This window comes from Mustela nivalis (genome assembly GCF_964662115.1).
Source record: "Mustela nivalis genome assembly, chromosome: 5".
Lineage (NCBI taxonomy): Eukaryota > Metazoa > Chordata > Mammalia > Carnivora > Mustelidae > Mustela > Mustela nivalis.
Window position 1 is genome coordinate 18,499,148 of NC_139024.1, and position 22,254 is coordinate 18,521,401.

The 22,254-nt window shown below is 37.1% G+C and overlaps 1 protein-coding gene across 4 annotated transcripts in view; it reads left to right on the top strand.

Annotated features, from left to right (window-relative positions):
• Positions 1-22,254, top strand: part of HS3ST5 (heparan sulfate-glucosamine 3-sulfotransferase 5) — a 271,581-nt gene that overhangs the window by 110,458 nt on the left and 138,869 nt on the right. For all 4 annotated transcript variants that reach the window (XM_082730922.1, XM_082730921.1, XM_082730924.1 and 1 more), the window contains one exon: positions 6,181-6,371. The gene's annotated coding sequence lies outside the window, so the exon portion shown is untranslated. The remainder of the gene's footprint in view (positions 1-6,180; positions 6,372-22,254) is intronic.

Sequence of the window (22,254 nt, forward strand, 5' to 3'; positions counted from 1 at the left end):
CTGATTAAAACTCTTCAGAGTATAGGGATAGAGGGACTATTCCTCAATTTCATAAAGACTATCTATGAAAGGCCCACAGCAAATATAATTCTCATTGAGGAAAAGCTGAGAGCCTTTCCCTTAAGATCAGAAAACGACAAGGATGCCCACTCTCGCCCTGTTGTTCAACATAGTACTAGAAGTCCTAGCAACAGCAATCAGACAACAAGAAATAAAATGTATTCAAATTGGCAAAGAAGAAGTCAAACTCTCTCTTCATGGATGACATGATACTTTATGTGGAAAACCCAAGAGACTCCACCCCCAAACTACTGGAACTCATATTGCAATTCAGGATACAAAATCAATGCACAGAAATCAGTTGCTTTCCTGTAAATAACAGTGTGACTGTAGAAAGAGAAATTAAAGGATCCATTCCATTTATAATAGCACCAAAAACCTTGATCAACACTGGCAACTTCTGATTCCTGGATTTTCTCTCCTTTACTCTCAAAGCTAGTGATGCCCAAACCATATTCCACAAAACTCTAGTGTGCTGTGTAAGAATTGTTTTATGGGAGATGAATCTTCTCAAAAAGAAAACATTTTAACTACTGTCATCTAGCTATCCCCCTCCCTATTATAATACAATTTTAGCTTCTCTGATCATATTACAGTTCTGTCTCCTTATAATGTCATTATTTCCAGATCTCCTTAGTGGAGGATTAGGAGTTTCCAAACTCTTTAGTCACTCCTATTGAGAACATCACAGAAGGTTGATCATCTTGGAATAATCATGGGTGTCTTATATGTGGCTTTTACTTGTTTAATTTTCTAATCTTTGAGCTAGACGTAGGTAAATAAACCTTTTTGCATTTCCATGCAAGATTGAGAGGAAAACCTACATAAAATATGCATAAATGGGTACTCTCATATTCTTTATTTTAGCACTCTAACAACCAACTTTATTCCATGTGTTTTTAAAAATTACACTACAGCAGTATAGAAAGGCAATGACATCCATTGGCCATCTCATACTCTTAACAGAAGAATCAATTTTAAAAAAAATACAAAAGACTTGTACTATAATTTTAGAACAAGTATCAATTTTCATGCAAAAGGACAAATCTAGTCAATCAATAAAGAAATGAACAAATAAGATGGAAATGTTTCTCAAGTGAAATACTTCACAGTTGAAAATCATTATTCCTTTATACAAGAAAGCAGCATATGTAAAGAAGAACATAAGGTTCTGTCTTTCCATCATGTAGTTAAGCTCACCTTTTATTTATTAAAGAGGAGCAAAATAAACAGTGCCACCTCAGCCTATCCCTTGGGACTTAGGTTACAGAAAAAAAAAAAAAATCATGTCTATACCCTGGTAGCATTTCTTATTTTGCTTGAAAAGCAGTAAAATATTAAATCATGTATCACTGCTTTCCTAAAATATCTTTTAATACCCTAGAGGAAAAACAGTAAACTGTCTTGCTCTCTGATTTTTAGAACAACTATTTGTAGTCATTCTCAAAATGCATTCCGTGAAAAAAAGTTGCTTTTCTCTTATTTCTTTCCTTTTTAAAATAATTTTTACAAACTCCCTAACAGATTCAATATCCTGAAAAAACTGGAAGATACTTATAACTGAACAACAGGCCTATAGAAACCCAAAGGCAATTATCTCTTGTATAAATATCCATTAGGCAAACTTCAACTGATTTTTAAGAAACAGGTCAATTCTGCTCAAGAATTTTTTTCAGGTAGAAAATTCACACTGTCTACTCTTTTATGTCCTGGACTTCCCTCCTTCTAGATCCCCTCAATCCTAATTTCATTTATCACTCTCCAACTTAGAAAACATCATCTAGCCACAGGGAATAGATCAGAAGCTTTTGAGAAGCATGCCTCCCTGTCTTCCTGTTTCATTGCTTTTGGGTTGCTCATGTGTGTTCCCATTTTAGGCTACCCTGAGAAATATTTCTCTTATTTTGGGTATTATCAGTTTATAGCATAGTCTAAAATTTCATACCTATCTTTGAATCTCTGAAATTGTTTTTGCATTTTCACATAAATATACAATAACTAAGAATTAATGTATACTTGTGGTAACTATTTTTCAAAATTAGTTTCTACCCAAAAAGACTTCAGTTGTTAATTATTTAAAGTATTGAATTTTTGCTTTTATTTTTCAAAGGTAAAGACTTCTGAAGAAACCTAGAAAATATTTGAAAAAATGACAGTGAAAATTGCAAACACGATGTTTGAATGCTTGTCCACATAACTCAGGGCTTATGTGAAGATTTTCCAAGTGATGCAGAAGAACAGGTCCTTTCTAATTAACGTGTGCAAATTCCATAGAATCGGGATCAGAAACAATTTTTCTATTTTTCACTTCCATTTTTTGCCATAACAAATTTCCCCTTATTCATTTTTAATCTTATAGAAAAGTGATGACTATCCATTGTGTGAGAGGATAAACTTCAAACTTTTAAAAAGGAATCAGAGTAGAAATATCTATAGCAATGTAATTGAATACCTTCTGAACCCCTCCTACTCACATAGCCTTCTGCTGTAGGTTACAGAGAAACATGACACTTCTTATCATCAGTGTACTTACAAGTAATACAGAAAATAAAATATACAAGAAAAAATAACAGTGTGGTTCATGGTTTAAGAGTTACACAAAGCAATTATCCATTTAACAAATATTTATTGTTGTGCCAAACACTCGGCTAAATGTTGGGTTTTTAAAAACATGAGTGTATTTAAAAACAGAAATGGTCACTGTCTTCCAGGGATATGAGGCTGGAGAGTTAGGTAGGGATTGGGTGATGTGGCCTTGTTCTTTACTCTAAGAACAGTGGGAAGGCATTGAAGGTTTTTAAACAAGGGATTGATATTCCACTGTGTAATTTTAAAAGATCACTCTAAATACCCCAAAGAAAAAATATTGGAGGGAAACAAAATGTGAGATGGAAGAAAGAAAAAAAATCTAAGCAGCATTCCAGGCAACAATATCTTAGTGGTGGTGGTGATGGTGGTGGAGCAAGAGAGAGAATTTGGAGGTGATATAAAAAGAAAATGGACAGAGTAGGTAGATTTTAGAACTAGGAAATAAATCAAAAGGGCTTGATGATCAAATCCTGGGGCTGGAGGAGAAAAGAAGAATCAAATCTACTCTCAGTCTGTTTTAAAATGTCAAAGATCTTGAGTTTTGACTTCTCCAACTGATGTTGATGATGCTATTAAAAAAAAAATAGGAAAACTAGAGGAATGCTGTTCTTGAGAGAAAGGTTTTTATGGATTTGGTTATGGATGGATTCAGTTTGCAGAGCCTTCAAGACATCCAAGTTGAGATGTCATCTAGTCAGAAGTAAAAGTCTGGAGATAAAGAGGGGAAAATATGTTAAGCTAAAGATTTGAGAGTCATAAAGAAATGATAGCATCATATATCTTGGTGAGTGCTCTTATTAGTACATACAGTGAAAAATAAAGTGGTTTACAGTAGGGTTCTCTCACTATGAATTAGAAAAATCTGGAAATGTATCATGGGGAAGAGGGCTTTATCTCCTTAAAGAAAGAATAGAAATAAGAAAGAAGTAGATATGATTGAAATGGCAGAGCCACAAAAAAATATATTGCAAAGTTCTTTTTGGTTGTGCGTAACAGGGGATACCAACCCAGATTGGCTTAGTAATAATAATTTTTTAAGAAGAGTCTATAAATTCACACATAGCTAAGAAGTTCACAGTATTCTACCCACAAGCAAAACTCTGTCCAGGGGTGAAACAACATGCTCTGACCCAGCTCCTTTTTTTCTATTTCTCGGCTATTTCTTTGGTGTCGATTTAAGTTCCAGCAAGTTCTCTCATGATCCCAAGATGGTTGCCAGTAGTTCCAAATGTTCCATGATCACATGTTTATGTCCAGCAAGAAAAGTGAAAGTTGTTTTTTACATAATAGGTCAAAGAAGACATCAGAATGGAGATCATTAACCTCTTAAGGTCATGTGCTTATTCCCAATATTGTTGGTAAAGATTGAGATACATAGATTATCTTAAGCTGCTTAGGGTGTACCTTTGCAGTGAAGACATATTCTTCTACTGAACCATGTGGAGTGTTAGGGAAGGAAGATAGGAAATCTAGAAGAATCTATATTTTACTATTAATTTTATCTATATTATGGGGAGACTTAAATGCCATTTAAAGGAGCTTGGACTTAATCCAGTAGACCAAAAAGAGCTCTTAGATTTTGAATGGAAGATGGATCTGAACAAATGTTTTAAGGAGCTAAATCTTAACTTATAGGACACCCTGTAATGTTTAAGAATAAAAAAGAAGAGGTGAATCTGTTAAAGAGTCTACAGCAATAGTCTAAGAAAGAGATAGTAAAAGCTCAGACTGCGACTGAGTAAGAAATGTTGATGAAAAGAAGTAATGAACTGTTGGATGAAACAGTATTTCAAACAAAGAACCCAAAGGACATCACAAGGTAATAAGAATGAATTTTTTAATGGAATTTCAAACTCTTCCACTGCGATTTCAACTAGTGTGATAGCTTTGGCCCTGAAGCAAAGATGAGATCTTTTTATTATCCATGATACTGGACCCTCTTCCTCCAAACCCAGCTCTAGACTAGGCTTTCCATTTCATTTTGGTCTAATTAGTTACCATCATCCTGTGACCCATTGTTCCCCACACGTACAGCTTTCCTAGAAGTAAAAAAGGAGGCAACTTCCAGCCTTAACCAGCCTAATGAAGGCTGTCCTTGACTCCACAGAATGAGAACTTGCAGATAATCATGTAAAAAGATAGATACCGCTTCCATTATAGCAGTGGCATTTACTTTTTAACAAATTTTTTTTTCAACACTTTTTCAAGCAATGATTCTGTTAGCAAGCAACGGAAAACCCAGTATTGTAAAACAAATAGAATTTCAGAAGAAACAGTAGTGTGGGTTCAGCTGCTCATCAACAGAAGACTTAGATCTTTGCATTTTTCTGGGCTTTCATTGTGGTTTACATCATGATGGTAAGATGACTGTTCCGCCTTCAAATATCACAACCTTATCATTCAGGGCAAGCAGTTACGTGAAACAGAGAGGAGGGACAGGAATCTCTCATCAGTAAAGCAAATTTTTTTTAATTTAAATTCAGTTAGCTAACATTAGTCATTAGTTTCAGCTGTAGAGTTCAGGAAACATGCATTGGTGCATATACCACCAATGCACCAATGCATGTTTCCTCCTTATGCCCATCCCCCAATTACCCCATCCCTCCACCCACTTCCTCCCCAGCAGCCCTCGGTTTGTTTCCTATAGTTAAGAATCTTAATTCTTAGCAGTAGGGGGACTGGAAAAGTGAGCATTTTATTTGATTTTCTGTTCTCTATTTGTGAAATATAGCAAGAAGGAAGAAAGTTGGGAAGGGTGTCTGGGTGGCCAAACATTAATGTCTTCTATGAAAAACTTGTTTTGTAGTGTACTCTATGCTTACATGTGTATTACGCTCTTGTCCCTGCTTATTTGACTTTGTATTTATCTGTATATGTCGCTTTCTCTACTCTTTAGGAGAATATTTGCACTGTCAATTACCAGTTTTAAAACGAGATGTTTTAGTCTCTTTTTCCATTAGCCCCTACCAATGTCTGCTTAACTTATTCAGCAAACTGCTAGAATTTTGGTTTCCCTGAGGAGGCAACACATATTGACGAGAAAGATATTATTTTTGTTTATGTCTAATTATCCTGGCAAGCATTACACATGAGAGAAAATATAGCAAAAGTACCAGATGATTCCATTGGGATTTTGTAAAAGTATCGTCGCATTTTATCTTTTATGGGGGTGGGAGAGAGGCTCACGTGAGGATGTATTTCCAAGAGAACTTATCAACCTTGACTTAGAAAGAAATTCAGCACCAAAGTCTAGCATCGGCATATCAAAAATAAAATTGGTAATAACACTTGATACAATGTTTAGAAAGCCACGTGAATTCAACCGGCGTCCTCTGCAGGCAGTAGCATCATGCAATTCTGCCTTCACAATGACGTGAAATTTTAAATGACAACTGTGCTAAATCAGGGAGCAGCAAACCCAGGCCAAGTTTAAATTTAGTAACACTGCCAGTTTACTGAAAATAACCTTCTCCATAGCAGATTCTCTATGAATTTCAGGTGACTGACTACTTATGTTTCTTTTCTGTTCAGAGATAATCAGGTGCCCAGAGGCTCCGGTATTGGTGTCTTACCTTCTCCATGGCGTTTCTGGTGTCTTCTTCTGGGGTCTCGTTGGCCAACCTTGAAATACGTGGAAATTAGAGAATCCACTGCATATAGTCTTCTTGGAAATTTCCATCGTATCTGCTCAGAACTTTCTGAATAAGCATACAGATTTGAAGGTAAGTGAATTTTGGAAGGAAATCACATTGCTATGTACCCTTAATTATATCAAAAGTGAATATTTAATATATTTTATAAGATATACAAAAGTTAAAAGCAGTTACTGAATATGGGGAAAATAGCCATCTATGTATAGTTCCGCAGCAAGAAGGGAAAATAAAATGTAAACTGTAAAAGTTGTTACATCTCATATCAGTGTAATTATAAGCAGGGTTCAGTGGTAAACTTTGATAACTGATCATCAGTTTCACACAAAAAGTCATGGTAATCGCAGTGGCTTTCAAATAGTAAGGTGAGTGACAGTCACATGGTTGGGGGAGAGGGTCTGTAAAATTCTGATTTCCTGGGCGTATTTCGCAGAGAGTTAGATGCACTGCACCTCAGATGTGACCCAGCAACCTGCATTTTATTTACGCACCCCAAAGGATCGTGATGAAAGTGGGTTTGGTCCTTTGGGAAATGCTGAAGTTGACATTCAAAACGATATACTTCTAATTGTCCAAACTTTATACTAACTGGGGTTTTATGTTTGTTTCCTTCAGCTACAAGAATAAATAAGGAAGGTACATTTAGCACAGAGGTGCTAAATTAGTGCTCCTTTTTTGATCCCCCAAACTGAAGTTCGTGCCCTCTGTACAGCCTTTTCAAGTTCAGTGTGATGGGCTAAGTCCCAGGAGTCCCTGCCTTGCTTTCAGAGTGAGCGTGTGCCCATTGCGGTCTTGAGCTGGTTCTCTATTTCCTGTAATGTTTTAATTTATTCAGATGTTTACACTTATTGGATCAATTCTAAGAACTTTCTAAGAAGACAGAAATAATGAGCGAATTACCAGGGTTGGCTAAGCATTTTTTCATTTTTGAAGTTATTTTTTTTCTTTTTTTCTTCATTTGGAAAACTCCGCATTAGATTTTCAAGAGAACAAATCTGCTTAACACACCATTAGCTACTCATTGTCCTTTGCGGATAAAAACTTCTAAATCATGTGATATCTTTATAGCAGGTTATATGCACATTTCTTGAATATCACCTTATTATATTTCCTTATCTCATTTAGCAATTTCATCGTTATTATGTGCAGTTTAAAGTTTATGTAAAGTTTGCTTTTTTGCTCCAGTGGTAAAAGTGATTAGTAGAGGCAGATGCAGAACTGAAATTGTGATGGTTCCTTAAAGGTACAACATGATCCTATTTCTTAGTGAAGAGTTATATTTGTAATTAAAATCCTCCGATTGAATTTCAGGCTAATAGACAGTTTTTGTGTGCATGTGTTCATATTGTAAAGGGTTTCTTGTCAATAAAATATCAAATGGCAAAAATAAATCCTTAATAAAAAAAAAAGTATATCCCCATAGTGGCAATTAGCTACACATATTAGTTATTAGTATTACACAAATAAAATGAATATAGACATGCATAAAACAAGGTAGCACTTTCTTCAAGTAATCTAGACAATTACAGAATTAGATTAGCTGTAATAATGAATTTTCACATCCATTTGTTGTCAGTATTGTTCTCAATAGGCAATGCTCTCACTGCCACATCTGATGATAAAATCCTAAAATTTGTAGCACCCAAACTGTAAAATCCTCAAGTAGGTACCATACAAGTTTATGATTCAAAGAAGTTCTAAAGTAAGATTTAATAAAGCTTTTAGTGCAAATCTTCTGTAATACTTTTATTTCAGAGAAACATAGAAAAATCCTCTTCTGCCTTTTTTTTTCTTTTCCTTTTTCCTTTGCAGAGGAGCAGGTGGAAAGAGAATGAAATAGTGTCCTCAAGTGAGTCACATTCATTATCACAGGCATATTTTTCTGAAGTTGTGACTCCCTAAAGAAAACTTACTGTGCAGTTTCAGGGAACCTGAGTGAGACAGGCTCCATACTCAGGAGGCAAATATACAACAAAAGAATAAATTATAGAAACTTTGTTAAAGAATAGAAGCATAAAGTTTTAGAGCAGAAATGGACCATTAAGTTCTTCCTAGTCTGGTCCCCTCATATATAATCACATGTTTTTCTCTTGCAAGCTTGCTGTGTAAAAGGTTAATACAAAGAGCAGTCAACATCTGTCTGGCAAGGTGTGACTCTTTAACAAGGCAAACCTAGCAAATGTTTTTCAATAATGATTTTTTGGGTAAGGAAGGCCAGAAAGAAATTGTCATCCAAGATGAAGGTTGAAGAAGTAAAGAGAGTACCTGAGTTCTTATTAATATAATTCAACTTAAAATCGTTAATTACTTTCATTGTCAGTAGATAATCTTTCATGTCATTAATCTAAAAATGAAAACACCCAAATTAGGTCTACTTTAGATTTTGGGTTTTTTTTTTTTATTTATTTTTTAATTATTTTCAACATAACAGTATTCATTATTTTTGCACCACACCCAGTGCTCCATGCAATCCGTGCCCTCTATAATACCCACCACCTGGTACCCCGACCTCCCACTGCCCCCCGCCCCTTCAAACCCCTCAGATTGTTTTTCAGAGTCCATAGTCTCTCATGGTTCACCTCCCCTTTGGTCAGCTTTATATGGAACTCTGATATCAAAGGAGGAAAAGAGCTAAAGTCAGATACAGCTTTAGAACAGTAGAGCCATCTGGGGCCATTTTGTACAGGAGAAAGATTTACTGTGTAACAATCTCTGGAGAGTGTTAGCGTTATTATGAAACAGTATAATAATGATATTTGTGAGATACCTGAAAAGATTAAAATGTGTTTATTGTTCTCAATTTAAGAAGTTGCTAAGTCATTAAAATTTATGTAGTAAAAGTATAATTATTGATGTGGGTGAAATACTCATAATACACTGTAAATGAAAGCAACAAGTTACAGACCATGTTTTGATGTAGTCCCATTTTTATTAAAAAAGCACCAGATGTATTGGAAAAAAATTGGAATGATATATAGCAAAACACTATTAATGGTTATGTTCAACTGATAAATTATATTTGATTCTTACTGCTTTTCAGGGTATGTAAAACTTTTTCTAAATTATGTATTATTAATGTAATTTTAAAATATTTTTCAAGGGTTGGGAAAATATTCAGTTATCTGGGAAATTTACTTTTATAGAACTATAAGGTAGTCCTGATAACCTTTGTTTAAAATAGCCATAAAGCAAAGCCCTTGCATCTTGTAGTTTAAACTGATTTAAATGTGAGGATAGTACTTCCAATAAGAGAAAATGATTCTTAGATATAACTCTTCATTTGTAGATATTGCAAGACACTGAAATTTTCAAGTTTCTCTCTTCATTAAATACTGGTAACTTCCAATTATGACAATTAATTCCTTGGAATTATCCTTTATTTCATGTATCAGATAATTCCAATGTGCTTTCAAGAATTTTTCCGCTATAATAGCTTTCTCCATTTAGAGGATAATTTTATATGTTTGGTTGCATTAGTGTTAATACGTCTTTGTTCTTTAAATCTCCAGTGTAACATACGGTTAGTCTCACCATTATTACCACCAGCTGCAGTTGGCCTATGATTTTGTTCATTCTGTCTGAATCCAAAGTAATTAGCTCTTTAGTTTAATGACAATATTTGTTAATGGGTTTTTAGGGCCAAATTCTACTGTTAGAGAGTGGGTGGTGTATTTGAAGATAGAATCTGGCCCTTATGTTTTAAGCATAAACTGTGTAATTTGATTTCAAAATGATGGTTTAGAGAGTTTGGTGAAAGAAAACTAAATCTACATTTATCTGAAGTTCCTCAATTTCAAGAAACAGAAAATGAAAGTGACAATTTATGTAATTATGTAATGTAAATGAACAATAAACCCACTGAAAATTCTCTAGTACAGCTATCCTGCATGAGTCACTCCATACATAGTTAGAATGAGACATGAAATAATAATTTTCAACCAGACGTTAGGTAGATTTTTGTATGTCATGGGACGTACATTAAATTCTTTAGGTGAAATGAAACAATTTTGATCATTGTATCTTTTTTAGCTTTATTGAGAGATAATTGATTTATAACATTATATCCATTTAAGGTATACAACATGATGATTTGGTACACATATATACTGCAAAATGATTACCACAGTAAGATTAGTTAACATATCCATCAGCTCACATAAGAGAGAAGAACTTAAATGTTCTCACCACACACAAAAATTGATCATTGTATTTTTGGAGGAGTTGGTGAAAGGAAAAGAACCCTTGCCTGGCATTCTCTGGGGTTCAAGGTCAGGCTCAGCTTCCTGGCAATGGTATGACCTTGGAGAACTCTCTCTACCTTTCCTTGGGCTTCAGTTTCTTCATCCTAAAATAAGACCTTTGCAGTAGATGATCCCAGAGGTCCCTTTTTTCTCTGAAAGGATTACTCTAACTTGCTTTATTTTTTTTAAGAAGTTTCTTTTTTTTTTTATTTAATTTTATTTATTTATTTGAAAGAGAGAGAGAAAGAGCTCAAGCAGGGGAAGCAACAGAGGGAGAGGGAGAAGCAAGCTCCCTGCTGTGCTAGGAGCCTGATGTGGGGCTTGATCCCAGGACCCCGAGATCATGACCTGAGGTGAAGGCAGATGCTTAACCCATTGAGTCACCCAGGCCCCCTATAACTTGCTTTTTAAAAGATCACTTGGGTACGGCACAAGGAGGAGGGCAAGGAAGATGTAATTCATTACTGAGTAACAAATCATTGAGTCTACTAAAAAGGCTTTTTGGAGACATTTTGGCCTTTAGAACTCTCCTTCAATGACTTGGTACTTTTAGCCTAGATTGGGAATTTATGTGGCAGGGACGACAAGCTGCTCCTTTGGAAGTTCTCAAGGAGACCAATTTTCACAAAAGTTACAAAAAGAAACAAAACTCACCTGGTTACAGTTGAGATATCTAACAATGAAAATACCTTGGGAGATCATGAATTTACTGTCATCATAGGAAAGAAGTGGGTCCCAAGGCATATATGACCAGCCAAATTACCGTTCAAGTGTAAAAGCAAATATTCTGAGCATAGAGGAACTCGGGAACTGCTCTTATCAGTGAGCCCTCCTGGGGACCACAGTTGGAGGACAGAGTCCATCAAACCAATAGGTGACTGCAGAATAACCAATCCAATCATGAGCATTAAACCTATGTCACCGTAAAACTAAATCTGAAATACGTATGTCGATGAGGGGGACAGAGCATACAAGTATAACGTCCTACAGAACTAAAGCAACCAACAAAAATTAGGAGGGTGCAACATGCAAGTTGGTGCATGCAATAAGTTGGCTTATTGCTTTATTCTCAATATCTAGGCATCAGTGGATATCCTTTAAACCTGAAAAATCAAGTTATAGAAGTATTTAAGAGTCCAAAAAAAAAAAAAAAAAGACACTGAGAAGTCATGCTATTGTCCAACACCAGGCCAAAAAGAATGGGGAGAAGAAAGAAGACAAGAAGACAAGAACTTCTCTGTACTCCTCATAGGGAATGAAAAATATTCTAAAGACGTAGAAGATCAAGGTTATTACGTAAAGTTACAAACTCCGTATGTTGGTTATTATGTGAACTTACAAAGTTATAAATTAGAAGAAAATATGCACCCTATTAAATATGCTCAAGAAACTATATATAAATATTAAACAAGGCAAACAGACCATATAATGATTGTCAAAACCTTTAACAGAACACGTAAAATCTTATGAAAAAATATCCTGTCATATCCTTCATATTAATACGTGGAATACATTTATTTCTTTCAAAGAAATTATTATTTTCAATTAGATCACAGTACAGAACTAAATTCTCAGCTTGCATACAAGGATGGGTCCAAAACAAAGTTATTCAAAATTTGAAAATGAAGGTAGGCAAAAGCAATCTAAAGACATTACAAGTTAGAATCTTAGTATGAGAAAAGGCGAAACTTAGAAGACCCTGGCTGGCTCAGTGAGTAAAGAATGTGACTCTTGGGCTTGTGGGTTCAAACTCCATGTTGGGTTTAGAGATTACTGAAACACAAAATCTTTGAAAAAAATATTTAGAAAAGCCAAAGTGAAATTTAGGGTCAAAAAGCATTAATTAAGACAAAAGAGGAACTTTGTAGTGAATGATCATATAATGAACATATACAATTGCAAATAAATAATAGTTTTCAGGGCTACCATAGGAGTTTGTTCAGCAAATAGCCCTAACTTCTAAAAACATCCCAAGAAGTAGCTGTTGTCCACATTTTAGGTGTTGGACTAAGTCCACAAAGTCATCTTTCCTGTTATAAAGCAAAACACTTGCATTGAAATTTAGTTTCAAGAGAAAATATATTTTTTAACGAATTTATTTATTTATTTGACAGACAGAAATCACAAGTAGGCAGAGAGGCAGACAGAGAGAGAGAGAGGGGGAAGCAGGCTCCCCGCTGAGCAGAGAGCCCGATGCGGGGCTCGATTCCAGGACCCTGAGATCATGACCTGAGCCGAAGGCAGTGGCTTAACCCACTGAGCCACCCAGGTGCCCAAAGAGAAAATATTTCCATGTCAAAGACAAAACCACCTATTAACCAAAAATCAAGTACTTGCTTATGACAATAATTTTTTCATTATCAACGTAAGGGAGTTTCAAGTTGCTTATCTTTGGGAGACAAACAAACCAACTGTAGCTCCCACTAAGACTGTACATGTGTACGTTAAACTTATTTGATTTGAAGAACAGTGGACTGTTCCTCTTCCTCAAGCCCCCAACAGGTATTCTTTTTTTTTTTTTTTTTTTAAGATTTTGTTTATTTATCAGAGAGAGAGAGAGGGGGAGAGAGCGAGCACAGGCAGACAGAATGGCAGGCAGAGGCAGAGGGAGAAGCAGGCTCCCTGCCGAGCAAGGAGCCCGATGTGGGACTCGATCCCAGGACTCTGGGATCATGACCTGAGCCGAAGGCAGCTGCTTAACCAACTGAGCCACCCAGGCGTCCCCCCAACAGGTATTCTTAACAGTAGGATATAATTTCAGAGTTTTTGCCATTGAGAGGTTTCTGCTGAGCAAAAATTTTCATTCCATTTAGGAACGCAGATTGTAACAGCTTCCCATCCTCCTTGAAGCAGGTTTCCTGCCCTCGTTCTGCAGACTCCTGAGTCCAGTAGGGCACGTCTGGGTAACTCCAGTTCCAGGTTAACACGGCCTCCAAGCATCGTCCCAGCAACACAACTTAGTTACCATGCAAAGCCGCTTAGCCTCACAAGTGAAATGGAATACAGTTAAATAGCTTTTCTAATGCAATCCCTATTTATATTAAATGCAGAGTGGTTTATGATGGCAAACTTTGTAGAGCATGAAAAATTATATGGGGGGAAAAAAAGCTTATTTTTTTCTGACCTAAAATTGTGAAGAAATGTCATATATGCTAGCAGGTGACACTCCTATTAAAATAAAAAGAGAAAAACACTCAAAAATAAAAATGTAATACAGTGGCCTTTATGATATATTAGTTCAGCAAAAGGATTTAAATGAAATGATTATATTTCAGCAGATCATTTTATTCCTAAAGAGCAGAGTTTTTTTTTTTCTAATTTACATATATTTTCTCCAGTTTAATTTCTTTCTCTCCTACTAAGCCTCAACTATGTGGGCCAAATTTTTTTTACTTTTGTTTGAGAAAGTAAAGATTGCTCAGTTCTCGTCTTTGGTCTGCTGATATCAGAATAACCACCTCTGTAATAAATGCAAGTTGAACTATGGAAACAAGTTGAACTATGGAAACCACACATTACTAAGGTATTGGTCTTCTCCTTTGAATAAGAACATTCTAGATGGCAGTTCCATCAAGTTGGCTAAAACCAAATAGAGGAGAGGAGTGTCTGAGCCGGTATTTTACAACCACAAACTGTCCTACCTCCATGCTCGTGCCCAGGTACTTCTACTCTTTGTACTCTTTGTTCTTCTTTCGTGAGTAAGGTATATAAACACCAAGCCGTGACCGCTGTATTTTCCTCGTGTCTGGTCAACACTGCCAAGTTTAAGGATTGATTTTTTTATAACAAGGGAAGTAAATGTCCAGCCAAGCCCAGTATGAAATTTAGAAACTACACTGGCTTGGAAAGTATTTGTTTTTTAAGCATAGTACAGTGATTCCAGTGAGAAGGATGCCCTGTAGCTGGACAGGTTATAATCCAGTGCAAACTTCATTTCTTTTTCCATTCAAAGAGTCTTTGGTTAATGACTACTAAGTACCAGGCTGTTTTAGGACTTAAGATGCAGTAGTGAACAAAATGTGGCATTTTGGGAGACGGGGGACATGCAGACAACACTAATGAATCGTAACAAGTAAGTGAATTATGTCATAGTATATGGACTCCACAAAGGCCTGAAAGGAAGAAAAGAAAAGGTAAAACAGGCAGGGGGGTAATGACAGAACAGAGGGCATGGCAGTGGGACCACATCTGATACTTTTGTATTAGGACCAGCTCTTCAGGAGATGTTTCTCTATGTTCAGTCTGGCTGACTTAAAATCAGAGTATGTGGATCAGACTTGGAGGGTAGAATCATTCTTCCATGACTCTTCCAAATGTTCTTACGTTAATGACAAGCCTCCATGCGTTGGCACTCACACGTAAGAGCTTTACCTTAGAGTTTAGCCAAACTAAAGCAGTCAACCTTGTGTGTTACCTAAGTGTTAGCACTGGAGTTCTTTGCCCCGGTTTTGTTACGGGCGATCTAATCAATAAATGCCCTCCAAGTAATGCCGTGGAATTTCCAGGGTTCAAATGATGAAGAATACAAAATGACATTAAATTTAATTTTTTTGTCTTTTGTCCTGAAAGCTTATGATTTATGGAGTGACTTTAAATTATGGTATCACTGTAACCGTAATTCTTGTCAGGGGTGTTAAGCAATGCCACATTAGTTCAAAAAGATCCAAACATCAGGTAAAAATATATTAACTTTTAGAATTAATCTGGATTTTTGGAAATATCTAGTTATGGACACTTGAGATAAGATTCTTACTTGAGTCTCAGAAAAATGAGGATCGAACTCTAAATTTGAGTGCATATTTAAATGAAATAATCTATATGGGTGCCTGAGTGGCTTGGTCAGTTAAGAATTTGCCTGTGGCTCAGGTCATGATCCTGGGGTCCTGGAATCGAGTCCTGCTTTGGGCTCCCTACTCAGAGGGGAATCTGCATCTCCCTCTGCCTTTCCTCCAACCCCCCAACTTGTACTCTTACTCTCTCTCTCTGTCTTAAATAAATAAAAATCTTAAAAATAAATAAATTAATAAAAATGTCAAAAATTAAAGAAATAACCTATAGTCATTTTTCACTTATTCATATTGTGATCCCACTTGAAGAATTATTTTCATGTTGATTCTCATATACTATCAGTGCTCACTACCAGTGCTCTCGCATCACAGCCTGTATGAGCTGGAAGGAATCCCAGAAATTGTATTCCACCTGCTTACACTTTGCAGGTGTGGAAACGGAGTCCCAAAGAGGGACTTCATTTGTGCGGGCTAGATGGTATGTCTAGGAAGCCAGTTAGCTGGAGAACGGGGATCAGAATCCTTTCTTTAAAATCCAAATGAAGTATGTTCCCAGGTACATCGCTCTACCTGAGATTTTCCAGTGGTTATTACTAAAATAATGTTTCCTTTAAAAGAAGGAACACTGACCAACCATACCTTTGAATTCCACAAAGTCATCTTACCTGTAAGTGTGCCTGAGCTCCCAGAATGGCCTCCTATATTTGATAACCCCTATACCACTACCAGAGGTGACTTTAAAAAAAAATTAGAGTAATCTTTAGAGAGTTTTTCTTTAAAAAAATAAGTGAAACTATTTATGAAGTCTTGAAATTACTTACCTTTTCATCAGTATATAAAGCACAAATGAAATACAACTGTATTATTTTTCAGTGAATTGTGGAAGGAGAAAGTTATAAATAGTAAAATGCTGAGTTTAGAAAACAGTAGAAGTAGCATCTGGGCTCTAGGTCCCTTGGTGTCTCTAGGAAATGATACAGAGTCATGTGCAAACTCTATGAACCCTCAGAAGGGAAAAATTATGTAACCGATTGGAAAATAATTCCAGTAGATTTAATAGAGCAGGGCGGCAGTATATTCAAAACACAACAAAAAAGCATTAAAAATTCTTTCTGTTAAGCCCAGGGAGTTTCATATGAAAAAAAATATATTAAACAATTAAAGCAGTATCAGTTAATTTTCTAAGACAGCTTCTACTTTAAGCATTATAATACATCTTAAAATGCTGTACATTTGGTTCTTGTAAGTTGATTCTAAATTTGCTTGAAATGAAAGATATAACCATGGTTTTATATAATGACAAAATTGGGGTTTCTCAAGGCACAGAATAGAGTTTTCATAGGCATTTCCAGGCATATCATTTATTAAACCGATATAATTTAAATCTTAAGTAAATTAAAAAGTATGTAAAGCAGTAGGTACAAGGATCTAACTGATTGATGATGATGATTATGAAAAACAGCTGTAAATACCTAGGGTCCAGCAGGCTTAATGAGTACTTGTGAACTTATCAAGGTTTTGATGGTTTTGTCTGATAGAGAATGAAGTTAACTGTACAGTTTACCCAGTTTTTACTTGTTACTGTACACTTGTAAATCCCCTAAGACTAAAAAGCTAAAATCTGGATCTTCTATCTGTTCTGATATTCAGAACACAATTCAGTTAAAGTCTTCTCTAATAGGTAAAGTTAATTGGAAATTATAATTTAAAACTACATCTGGTTCTTATTAATGTGATGGCTGATTATTAGTATTCGAGCATTAAGCCTTTTAGACTAATTGTTTAATATTTTCAACAATGACAGAAAAGGATGTTTAAGAAAACACAAAGCTAATATATTTCAGATTACCAAAGAGGGAGGAAACTGAAAATAACTGATTTATGCTTATTTTTGATTGATTGGATTCATTTTGTCTGAAGCCTTTACTGATGTCCTTGGAAATGTCTATCCCTTTTTTCCTCTCCCCCTTCCATGAATATTTATGTGATTTAGAAGGCTCCACGTTTTTTGCATATTCTTTTCCCAAAGGAATGTGGGTTTTTTTTTCCATTTTTAATCACTTCTTAGATGAATTGTTCCCTGATAACCAAAGGAGTTAGTGAACCAGCTTTCCCTTCTATGTAAGCCTAGGTGATCAGAGTGTCTTAGTTTGCCTCTTAAGGTGAATAAAATTGAATGCACCTTTGCCTTTCATTGTCTTTTCACACATTATGTAAATTGGTAAAAATAAAGTAATATGATTGAAAGTAAGGTTTGACAGACAATATCATGTAATATAATATTCAAATACTTATAAGCTCGAAATAGTGCCTCAAGGCACCACATTTATTGTGAATGAGCATTTGCATTTACACATTTTTGTCTAGAGTTCAGACTTGCATAATAAATCACTTACTGTGGAAAGTAGAATTGTTTTCCACAGGGTAACAAAGAAATACCGAATGCAGTTTCTTCCCACAAACAGCTTTCAATCTAATTGGGGAAGTAAAAACACAGAGGCAAAAGAAGGAAGTCAGATTACACCGAATTAATAATAATTAGGAATTCTATATGGATTGAGATGGCCATTATAAATTCTCTTTCTGTATTTTATATGTAAATAGTTCGGTGCATACAAAAACTTATACCCAAAGTTGCATTCATGTGTATTTCCTAGTGATTTGAACTCAACACAGGCAAGTTAGGTGTTGATTCCGAACAGGGATCAAATAATGTCATCTCAGGACGACTGGGTGGTTTAGTTGGTTAAGCAGCTGCCTTCGGCTCAGGTCATGATCCCAGCGTCCTCGGATTGAGTCCCACATCGGGCTCCTTGCTCAGCAGGGAGCCTGTCTCTCCCTCTGTCTCTGCCTGCCTTTCTGTCTGCCTGTGCTCGCTCCCTCTCCCTCTCTCTCTCTGATAAATGAATAAAATCTTTTAAAAAAAATAATAATGTCATCTCAGGCTAGGCCTAATCAAGGTATCCGTTTCCCATTTCTTCATGGTGTTCTGTGTGAATCCCAGCTCACTCCCAGCACATCAGGAGATGACATCATTCTTTCAAAACTTAATACCTATTGAAAGACTCCAAACGCTTTCAACCAAGCTTTCCTCTTTTCCAAAAGTATCAAAATTTTCAACACTGGGGTTTTGAGTATTATTTCTTTTCTGAAGGAAATTATTCAAACCAATATCTATCTGAGTGAATGTCAAGGACATTTGTCACTGAAGCTAGAGCTGTTTACTTATTCAGGTAATAAAATGAATATATTCTTTCTGATTTTGTTTTCCACCTTGGCATTGAAAACCATCTCATTTTAACTGGGGGTGGGGTGGGGGCTTTCCCATGTTGTCCCTGGTGAGTGGCGGGAGCCATCCCTGAGTGGATTAAGAATATGGGAACTCTGGAATCAGACTGCCTAAATTTAAATCCCTAGTTCTGCTACTCACTCTCTGTATGACCTTGGACACCTTCAGTTTGCTAAGTCCCAATTTCCTCTATGTAAAGTGCAGATGGTAATGTTGCCAGTATCAGAGAACGACTGAGGCTAAAGGGGATGAGTCATGGAAGTACTGCGTAAGGTTCGATCGCTATAGTCACATTTCTACTATCCCACACGGTTTCTCGTCTCAAAAATAAAATCTTGAAATGCAGCACTTTGAACCCGGACCGCTCCTTCATTTTCATTGTTTCCCGAAACTTGGAAATGAAGAAACTATATATAACTTTATATCATCCTACAGCTGTCTACATATTATGTACATATATATATATAAGCATCCAGGAATTGTGAAAAAAGATTCCGTAAGATTGTTTAATGGGATATTTTTGCTCTCAGGATAGTGGTTGCTTTAAATCTGCAGCTTTGGAGCAGGATTTAAATGGCAACTCAATGACTTTGTCATCATAACCACATAAAAGGTCTGGCAAGATGCGTAAATACGGGCATATGGGCATGGTTGGCAAGCCCTTTGAGTTGAAATCGAACCCACCCAACAAGTTGTTTCATCAGACGGTGCCTGGAAATGTTTGCGTTGTGCTGCATGGCGGTTGGCTTTCCAGCAAAGCCCGTGAGTGGCGAATGTGCGCCGTCAGACGAGTGTGGGGCAGGAGACTGTGTCCCTCCAGATTGTTGAGCAGCTGGAGTGAGTCATGCTTAACTGACACTTGACAGCTGTCCATCAGCTTTTAATCATGAGAAAAGCTTGGTGACGCGGCAGCTGCCTTCAGCACCGGAGAACCAAAAGAGAAATCCAACTGCCTGAAGTACCATAGCTTCCCTCCTCACCCACCACTGCTAGGGGAGGGCAGGAGTGGGAGAGGGCTTTCACTGACTCAGGAATCTCTCTCTGGCTAAAAAACGGCAACCTTCGGAATCCAGGGAAGGAGCTCTTGGGAGCACTGCGCTTTCTTTCCTTTTTTTCATTTTCGTTTCATTTCCTTTCCTTTTCCCCTTCCCTTTCCCTTTCCCTTTTCCCTTTCCTTTCCTTCTTTTTCTTTCATCTTTTTTTTAAAATGGAGGATGTTTCTTTTCTCTGCTTCTGGACGCCCCTGAAGTTTTTCTGGGCCTGTTAAACAGTTCATCAGTGACCACGTTGCTGAATAGACTAGCCTGTGTGCACACATTAGCCCGTTCTCGAGCTCCCTGTTTGTAGATCATGAGACAAAGGATATGAGATGGGGGGCTATACCTGTGCCTACTGTCGGGTAGATATGCTGAGGAGTGGTACCTTCCTTTTAGCAAAGATTAAATGTATCAGTGGAATGCCTCCTCATCAACATCGGTGAAGGTTTGCTTACAATTTGGGGCCCACAGAGTGTGGGGGAAAAAAAATTGACAGTCTGCATCATAACCAGAGGATGCTGGTTGTATTTGTGCCTCATTGCACTGGGCTGTACCAGACATTGTGAAGAGACCACGGCAAGTTAACAAGTCGCATGGCTGCATGCATGATTTGATTTACTCCAGGGTCTAGCCAGAGCATTCAGCTTTATTTGTTAACCTAGCAGAACATTATTTATTAATGAGTTCTTCATGCTTTATTAAGCCTAATGTCAAAACACCTCTGTGGGACCCTACTAGGCATGTTTTCCCTTTGTGCTAAGACCTTCCAAAGAAAAATGAAAAATTATGCAGCAATGCTCCGGTTAAAACCCAACAGATATCAGTTCAATTTCTCTTGAACCTGTCAGAAGCTATTTCTGGATCTTTGTGAAAGATCTGAAGCTAATGCAGGGTAGAACTGAAATTAAAGAATTTCAGCTGTCAGTAATTAGAGTCCCTTCAAAACAAAGCAAAGCTTCTGTGGCCCCAGGAGATGAGTGGACTCTTTGGCAGGCAGAAGCTAACAAGTGCAGTGGGTTGGTGGGGGGCGGGGGGCGGACACAGATCCAGTCTCTACAGCACTAACGAGAAAGTGTCAATTTGGACAGATACCACAATAATTTGAAACAAAGTGAAATAACAGCATATCTGAGTCATAAGGGAAATGGGCACGATTCTGAAATATGCTAGGACTCTTGCAGTAGGAACTGGTAGAAAAGGAGAAGAAGCCTTCATGACCAAGGAGGGCAACCATAGGGTATGACAGCATGAAAAAAAAAAAAAAAGCACTGACTTGTCAGCTTAGCTTTGTCGTGGTTTCTTTCTTTATTTTTTTTTTAAGATTTTATTTATTTATTTGACAGAGATCACAAGTAGGCAGAGAGGCAGGCAGAGAGAGAGAGAGGAGGAAGCAGGCTCCCCACTGAGCAGAGAGCCCAATGTGGGGCTCGATCCCAGGACCCTGAGACCATGACCTAAGCCGAAAGCAGAGGCTTTAACCCACGGAGCCACCCAGGAGCCCCCTTGTCGTGGTTTCTTAGAGGAGTGGTCACAGTAGAGCCAGATAGGTTATCACACTCGGGAAATCCAGGGAGCTGGAGATAGCAAAGAGTAGGTGAGTTGTGGTATCATGGTATGGGGCTTCAAGGACATACTGTCAGTCACTTGTAGGGAGAACCAGATAAGAAGCCAGCTGGGATTCAGGGTTCCAGGCAAGAAGATTGGCGTTCTCTGTCCCGAGTCTCTTACCAGAAAGCTACAGGACAGAAACCCAGGTGTTCAGAGAGGCAGGGAGGAAGTACTTGAGCTCAGTGATCTGTGCACAGGACAAAGGACAGATGAGGTCTGTTTTTCGTGAGATCCGACAACAGTTTTGCTAGATGCTGAGACTGAAGCTGCATCTACCCTTCCGGCTGGCCACCAGGGATCCCTGCGCCATGATGAGCTCCAGTGATTTCTGCTCTTGGCACCTGGGGAAGATGGGCTCAGATACAGTGTCTGCAAAGAGAGTTCTGTGTCTTACAATTCTGCAGTCTTGCCCTCTAACTTTTATAATAACTTGAAGTTACCATAGCACACAGCTCACTATTTCATTACATAGATTTTGTTACTATTCTTTCTAATCCTTTCTGGCCCATAGTTAAGTAGTAATTATTGAGTTCTCATCATGTGCTACTGGGAATACAAACATGTCTCAGTGACACATCCTTTCAGGAAACTTAGGGCAGAGTGAGGGAATACACATGTACAAATGTGATGATTTTATATGGTAAAAAGCTATTAAGGTCATAAAGGGTAAGGACAGGCTGAGGAATTGTCACAGTTTGGAGGAAGCCTAGTAGTAGGACAGCTCCATGCAATGTGGGATCCTGAATTGGATCCTGGACCAGAAAAAGTACATTACTAGAAAAACTGATGATACCCAAATAAACTCTAGGATTTAACCATTTAAGTATCGTAGCAGTCTTAATTCCTTCATTTGCCAATATGGTAACGTGAGAGATTCACATTCGAAGAATCTGATTAAAGGATATATTGGGAACTCCAGACTTTCTATAAGCCTAAATTCATTTCAAATTAGAAGCTTAAAAATGGATACATCCTATAGGGAAGGAGTAGATT